This window comes from Carassius carassius, chromosome 37, assembly GCF_963082965.1.
Source record: "Carassius carassius chromosome 37, fCarCar2.1, whole genome shotgun sequence".
NCBI classification, from domain to species: Eukaryota; Metazoa; Chordata; class Actinopteri; order Cypriniformes; family Cyprinidae; genus Carassius; species Carassius carassius.
In genome coordinates this window covers 25,058,626-25,066,885 of record NC_081791.1, presented here as the reverse complement: position 1 = coordinate 25,066,885, position 8,260 = coordinate 25,058,626, and positions in this window count along the sequence as shown.

Here is an 8,260-nt window from a genome sequence, read left to right as displayed (position 1 = left end):
GTCAGTTGTGTCAACAGTGTATAGAACCAGGATGCATTTATTTGATCAAAATTCCAAAACAGTAATATTGTAATATTGTGCTATTAATTGCTTAATAGCATGCCTTTTATTAACATATTGGCTGTTTATTAATATATAAACCACATATTCTGCATATTCTTTATCCCTAATCCCATCCAATACCTAAATTTAACAACAATCTTAATAAGTGGCAAATTAGGAGTTTATTGAGACAAAACTCATAGTTAATGGTTTGTTAATGGAGAAAAATGAACCTTAAAATAAAGTGTGACCCAATTTAAAACTAACATTACAAATAAACAATATAAAACTGCACATATTCCTGAACTGGCCAAAGTATTTAAAAGGAAAATGTTATATTAAAAATTTACATTTAAAAATTAGATGTTAAATTCATTATTGTTTTACATCGAATCGTCCTTTAGTCAGAATAGAGTATTATATCAGTATCATCAGAAGTAAAAAATAAAATAAAATAAACAGATTTTTGTTATTTTAATTTATGATCTTAATAACCGCTACTTATGAACATGGTTTCATTTTATTGTGCCTTACAGGTGTGAGGACAGATGCGCCTAATAACAGACACACACGTGAGTCACTTCAGTCACGTGAGTAGATGAGATAAAGTCTTACACAGAGTTTCAGTATAAGCACATAATAAAAGCAGCTTTATAATGAACCATATTTCCCACACAGTGGTAAAAGATCCCTAAAGCAGTGCTCACCGTTACACACCTACTAAGCAAACAGATGTGATATGACTGCGTTGAATTGACTTGCTGTAACTTAACCACAATTCTTTGAACTATCCCTGGGCAAACCCCATGGAGAGTTCAAAACCTTTGCAGAGATTGTAAAATAAATGGCAGTTCATATATAAACGTGATCATGCAACACGGAGTTGGGACAGTGTTGTTGTGCTTTGCTTCGCCCAACCAGTCTAGACACGCAGCCCCAACCCTCATATGACTGTCATCATCTGTACAGTGTCCAGCAGAATCATTCATCTAATAAATCAGGTGCATCTGTACACCTGGAAAAAATTGCTCTGGAATGTGTGTGAACAGCTTTTGTATTCACCCACAGAGCAAATGGTGCTATACTCTGTTATGCTCATTGAAAGTGAGGTAATATCATTCCAGAGAGTGTCGAGAGTGGAAATAAAGTGGGAAGAGAGTAATTTGAATATCAAATAGCACTGCAGAGCAGTTGTTAATAAAGGACCAAGTCAAAAAGACAGAGCATTGACTTTCCACTTGTGTTGGATTTCAAGGGCTTGATAAAAAAACAGAAATAGGTGACTGAGTTCTCGCCCAAAATGGCTAATAGCTCTTCAAGTGAGTGTGGTCTGGGAATTGCATGGTCACATGATCTCGCCAGGGTTTATATGCACTGGATTGCGAGTCATTGGATGTGAGTGGATATGAGAGACGGGTACAGGCATAGCTCTCAGAAATAGTGGAGTGGAGCTCCTCAGAGACAGCTCAGCTTTCTCAGTTAAAGGGATAGTTCAACCTAAAATGGGTCATTATATGCTCACCCTCGTGTTGTTTCAGACTTAGCCTATATGAGGTTCTTTCTTCTGTTAAGAAGATATCTTGAAGAATGTTCGTACCCAAACGTTTGCTGGTAGCCATTGGCTTCCATAATATGGAAGAGATCACTATGGAAGTCAGTGGCTACTGTCAACTGTTTGGGTACCAACATTCTTCCAAATATCTTCTTTTGTGTTTAATAAAAAAAAAAAGGAACAAGGCAGTTGCTAAGATGCTGTGGATGGCTGCTAGCCAGTTGCTAGGGCATTGCTTTGCGGATTCTAGTCAGTGGCTAGCTCATTGTGGATGGTTGCTTTGGAGTAGATATGTGATTGCAAGGCAGTTGATGTTGTTTCTAGGGCATTGTGGTTGTTTTTAGAGAGCTCCTGTGCAGTTGTTAGGGTGTCCTGGGTGGTTGCTATGGTGTTGCTAGGCTAGGCAGTTGTTAAGATGTTGTGCTATATGACCCTGTGATTTTTCCCACATTCTTTTTTTTCTGGATTCCGTTTTTTATTTTTTTTATTTTTCTAGACTCTGTTTTAATGGTTAATTTAAATTGTATTAGTCAAAATAATTAATTGAAATCATGAAACTTACACAGTTCAACAAAAGTTTAACAAAAATTACATTTTAAGGCTCTGTGCATTTTTTTTTTAAACAAATTCTGTTTTTCCATTAATTTTCTGGATTATATTTTAATGGTTTCAAAACACTTTAGTAATCAAAAGCATCTCTAATGAATTGATTTTATATTAAAAAACATTAAAAAAAAAAAAAAAAAAATATATATATATATATATATATATATATATATATATTTAAAAAAAAATATATATATATATAGTACAGACCAAAAGTTTGGACACACCTTCTCATTCAAAGAGTTTTCTTTATTTTCATGACTATGAAAATTGTAGATTCACACTGAAGGCATCAAAACTATGAATTATCACATGTGGAATTATATATGGAATTATATACATAACAAAAAAGTGTGAAAATATGTCATATTCTCGGTTCTTCAAAGTAGCCACCTTTTGCTTTGATTGCTGCTTTGCACACTCTTGGCATTCTCTTGATGAGCTTCAAGAGGTAGTCACCTGAAATGGTCTTCCAACAGTCTTGAAGGAGTTCCCCGAGAGATGCTTAGCACTTGTTGGCCCTTTTGCCTTCTGTCTACGGTCCAGCTCACCCCTAAACCATCTCGATTGGGTTCTGGTCCGGTGACTGTGGAGGCCAGGTCATCTGGCGCAGCACCCCATCACTCTCCTTCTTGGTCAAATAGCCCTTGATGCCTTCAGTGTGACTCTACAATTTTCATAGTCATGAAAATAAAGAAAACTCTTTGTTTTCTTATATATATATTCACTATATATATATAGTGCCCTCCGTAAGTATTGGAACAGTAAAGACAAAATTGCTTTCTCTGCTGTGAAGTCAAGACATTTGCAAATATGATTACAAGATGAATATGCAACAAAACTAAAAAATGTCACATTTTATTATTAGGTTTTTTGACACACATGTTTTATCAAATAAAAAGGACAGCACTTTTAGATTTCATCCCACTATTTGATGTGAGCATAAGTATTGGAACAGTTGAATTTAAAGCAGATGTCAAAGACTAAAAGCTAATATTTAGTTGCAGATCCCTTGCATGCAATCAGAGCAGTGAGTCTGCAACCCATAGACATCACCAGACTCTTGGTCTTAAGCTTTGAAATGCTTTTCTCCAGCCTTTAATGCAGCCAGTTCTAACTGTTGCCTGTTTTGGGGAGTTTCTGTCTTTAGTCTCCTCTTCAGTTGGTGAAATTAATGTTCAATCAGATTTAAATCTGGAGATTGATTTGGGCAATCTGAGACTTTACATTTCTTTGCCCTGATAAAGTCCTTGACTGAACTGGCAGGGTGTTTTGGGTCATTGACCTGATCCAATATGAAGTGCTTTCTAATGAGTTTGGTGGCATTTTCTTTAATATTGGTAGCCAAGATGATTTTGTACCCTTCCAAAATCATTCTGCTACTGCCATCATACAGTACATTAAGTCATTAAAATTAAGAGGTCCTGTTCTAGAGACAGCCATGCATGCCCAATGCGATGACCCCACCTCCACCAAGCTTTACAGGTGAGGTTGTATGCTTAGGATCATTTGCAGTTCCCTTTTTTCTCAGATAAAGGTTCATTTTTGTCTCATCGGTCCATCAACTCGGTTCCAAAACTCTACTGGCTCACATTTGTGAAGAATCTTGGCTTTCTATTTTTGGTGCTGATCAGAGGTTTGCATCTTGCTGTGTAGCTTCTGTAATTCTGTGTCAAATTCTCCTGCGGACTGTAGATTGACAGAGCAACACCCCAGCTTTCTGGAGCTTGTTGGTGATTTTACAAACATGTATTTTAGGGTTAATTTTCACAGCTTTTATGATTTGTCTGTCATCAACTGCTGTTGTTTTTCTCAGCCGATCAGCCGATCTGATGTCACCGGTAGTTTCCAAACTCTTGATTTCTCCATGCCCTTTGTTTTTCCTATAGTTCTAATTGACTTCCTTTTTTCTTTTAGCATCCAAATTGCTTGCTTTTCTTTCAGAGTCGGCTTCCTCATCTACATCCTGGTTTCATCATGGAAGGCAAGACTTAGAATGCAGAAGCAATAGATATAACTGATAAGAGACATTCCCTGCTTTTAATATCTGAAGAATTAATGCAACAGGACACAGCAGAACACTTAGAAAGACCTGTGAGGCAACTGTGCCAATACTTATGCTCACATCAGATAGGGAGACGAAACTCTAAAAGTGCTGATCTTATCTAGTAAAACATCTTTGTGTTGTATCACCCAATAATAAAATGTGACATTCTGTAGTCTTGCCTCATATTCATCTTTTAATCCTATTTACAGATTTCTTTACTCCACAGTATACAGTATAATAGTTTTATTTACTTGTTTTTTCTTTCAGGAATACTGTGTTTTGTATTAAAAAAAAATTCTGGTAAATATTTGTATTGGTAAATATTAATTAAATTGTGTTTTAATAATAATTTTAGTAGCAGTAGTACTATCATTACATTAAGTAATATATTTCTGTCAGTTTCACACAGATGTAAACAAAGGTCTATGTCTGTAGAGTTATTTACAGCAGCTTCTAACGCAGCTCAACCAATCAGAATCAAGGACCTGAACTATCTGTTTTATAATGCTCATGAAGTGACTCTCAGAGCAGTTCTAGAGATTATGTCACAGCGAGCATCGCACACACTCAGTATGTGTGTAGTAAACGAAATCGCATGTCAACACGAGACCTACAGAACATACAGGATTCATATTTGAATATATTTGCGGCTTAATATTCACAGACTTTAGTACATAATGGCTTACTTTGAACTATTCATCCAAAATTCTGTGACATTCTGCGTTATACAGGAAATTCCATTTTTTTTTTACCTGATTCCACGATTCCATCTGCATTTTCTGCACTGAAGGGCATTTGCTATGGTTGCTAGGATGTTGCTAGTGTGTTTTTCGGTGGTTGCTAGGGTGTTGCACTTCCACTCCACGCTATTTAAAAACTAAATTTCAATTTATAATTTCTATTCTATTTCCAGAACAATAAAGATGAAGATTACCTCAGTCTGTGCAGGATTTATATCATTTGGAGGAGGCTAATGCTTCAATAAATTCCAAACTGACAAGCTAGTTCTGGATCTGGTTTTCAAGGGGTCTAGTCTTGCTTTTGGTCTTAAAGGGTCTTATAATGCCTTGCACAAACCAGGTTGGACCACCAGTGAATTCATACTATCTCAAACTGGTTACACTAACAGTAAGCAGCTCTTAAACGCCCTCAGAAAGACTTTTCAGTATGTAATTGTAGATAATTCTAGTTCTTTAGTAAATCAAAAACTGCTGTTTCAGTTCTGTGCACAAAATCGCTCTGTAAATCTCTCAGCTGTCAGACGAAGACTTCAAGTCAAAAGCAGCTCGGTAATCGCAAGCATGAGAGTAAAACAAAGCCGTTATCAGATTTCTGTTATCTGTGGGCAGAAATGCAGGAAAAGCAGGTTGAGAGCAATAAACGCAGTGAAGATAATCAGAAGCACTTGGTACAAAGAGCCTGTGAGGCCCATAGGCTAATGAGGACCAGACAGAAGACATAAATAATGAGCTTCCATGCAAAAACCAACAATACTCAGGAGTTTCCCCATCCCATATTTGTAATGCTCTGCCTTCCTGACTCTAAAAGTGACTCTTCAGTACCTGCGTCACTTTGACTTCCCTCTTTGTGTCTGAATGACTTGACTTCCAACCCTTTCCATGCTCAAGGTTTGTTGATTGTGCACATTTTATGGCTTCCCAGATGGGCCCCATTTGTCGGTATGTGTCTTTGCCTGTAAAGGGCTTGTAATCTGTGTTTCTTCACCCACATGTACATGTTTTGTATCTATAGTAATCATTGCTCATCATGGGCATTATGCATAATGGAAAGCGTTTTCCTTTCCTTATAGGTTTAGGAAATAAAGCAGCTGTTTCATCACAATTCCCAATTTTATAGCGCCAACACCCACTTTACAACTTTTCCATGCTGCTCTCCCACACCATGTCTCCCTGCCAACTGTAGCGTTGCATCTTGAGAAACCCGTCCATCACATTCAGTGCAGATTGTGACAACATTCGTGCAGATACTAACAGTGAACGAGGGTTGCTGATGTTTTGTTTTTTTACGGCATTCCAAAACCTTGGAAAGAACTTCTCACTGGAAGAGAGAAAAAAAGGCTATTATATTCATAGACAAAATACAATGAAGCCCTTGTGTCCTCTCCTGGTGTCCACTAAAAGATCCTTTATTTAGATCGTGCTTGTGCTAGAACTGATCGTTTTGAATGGAAACCACATAATGTCTGGGGTTAAAACTAGTAAAGCTTGCACGATCTTTCTCATTCAGCTCAAATTTAGTTGTGTGAGTAAGCACGGATAAAGGGCACTGCATGGATGGACTTACTGTACTGACTTAATGTCAATGGGTGACAGCTTTTTTCCCTTTAGAAGAAGCAGCAGCAGATGTTGAAAAGAGGATCTTGATGCAGAGGGGTGTTTATAAATGCACACACATGCACGAGGATGTCCTGAACGCTCACAGTGCAACCAGATGGATTATATTTCTCTGAGCTATAATGGAATTAACTTAATGGTGTTTTCTGTTATGCTGTATTTTGTTGAAAAAATATTCTTGGTTCAATGCAATTTAAGCTTAAAATGCAGAAAACTAAACAACAACAACAACACAAGAAGAATTGCTTCTCTCTCCTCTCTCTCTCTCTCTCTCTATATATATACATACATACATACATACATACATACATACAGTATATATTTATATACAGTGTGTACTGTATATATTAATTATTAATTACTATATATAGATTATTTAACAAAACAAATATGCTTAACACCACATCTGTGATTATTGAAAGAAACTAATTTTATTTATTAATTTATTATTTCTCTAAGGCCAATTTATATAGTTTATGTTAAGGGCTGTCTTTTATGCAACAATATGCATGTGTGTTACTTAGCATATCACAAAACATATGCGCATATTTTAAAATGTAATAAAAATGTAATCACAAAGAAACCACTGTCAAACTGAGACACTAAAAATAAAAGTAAATTAGACCAAATTTAAAACCATAAATGTAAATTTTATATCATGAAAACATTTGTTAATTTATCTGACAAGACAATAAAATTTTATAACTTTGGAACAAAAAGGTTAATAACGAGTTCTTTGCACTAAAATCATGGTAATGTTTTGGGGATATATATTTGGATTATTTGAACATGTTTGAATCGGCTACATTTGTTTTCATTGTAAGTGCCTCAATGTAACAGATTTTCACCTATGTTTTAGAGAAATAGGAACATTACATTATTCAACAAGTGCTGCTGATTGAGCTTAATTTAACTCTGTGAACATATTTTCTCTCCAATTACATCTTAGTATAGTCAAATTGTTGACAGAGTACATATCATTTCACATATACAGTATAGAACTAACATGGATAGCAGCTCAAATGAGATTGCTGGTAATAAATAATGTCTTTTACCCAAATATATAGCAAAGTCTCCATTCAGTCTCACTGATCGGTCATGAAAAATCATTTAAGATGTCTCATTTATGATGGGAACCCTTTTTTAACTTTTCACATTCTTCCCATTCCCTGAAGTCATCATTAGTTCCTCACATGTTGTCATGCATTTCAATGCATTTTTGCATTTTCCTCATCTTGGCCACAGTCTTATACAGCTGTAGTTTTCTTTTATATTTCTCCTTAGACGCTTCATGACCTATTCTTCCACTCCCCACCCCCATCATTCCCAAAAAGACTGTCCAGCTGCCTTTTTTTCCATAGAAACACATGTATACACAGTCACACACAAAACTCCTTCCGTGTCGACTTTCTACATGTGTAAGGAGGCCAAATGGGTCTCATGGCTTGATATAGGCTGCTTTGGTGTTGGTACAAGGCCGGTAATTATTTTGAGAGCAAAATGTGTGTTAATGTTATTTTGTTTACTTTATCTGACTAAGCGGATGTCAAGAGGGTGTATTTAGTTTATATTGCCTTTGATTGGGCGCCAAATTCCCCAAGAATCCCCCTTTGCTGCGAGGGCCTGTCTCGACAGATCTGGCTGTTGATGTGCTGAAAA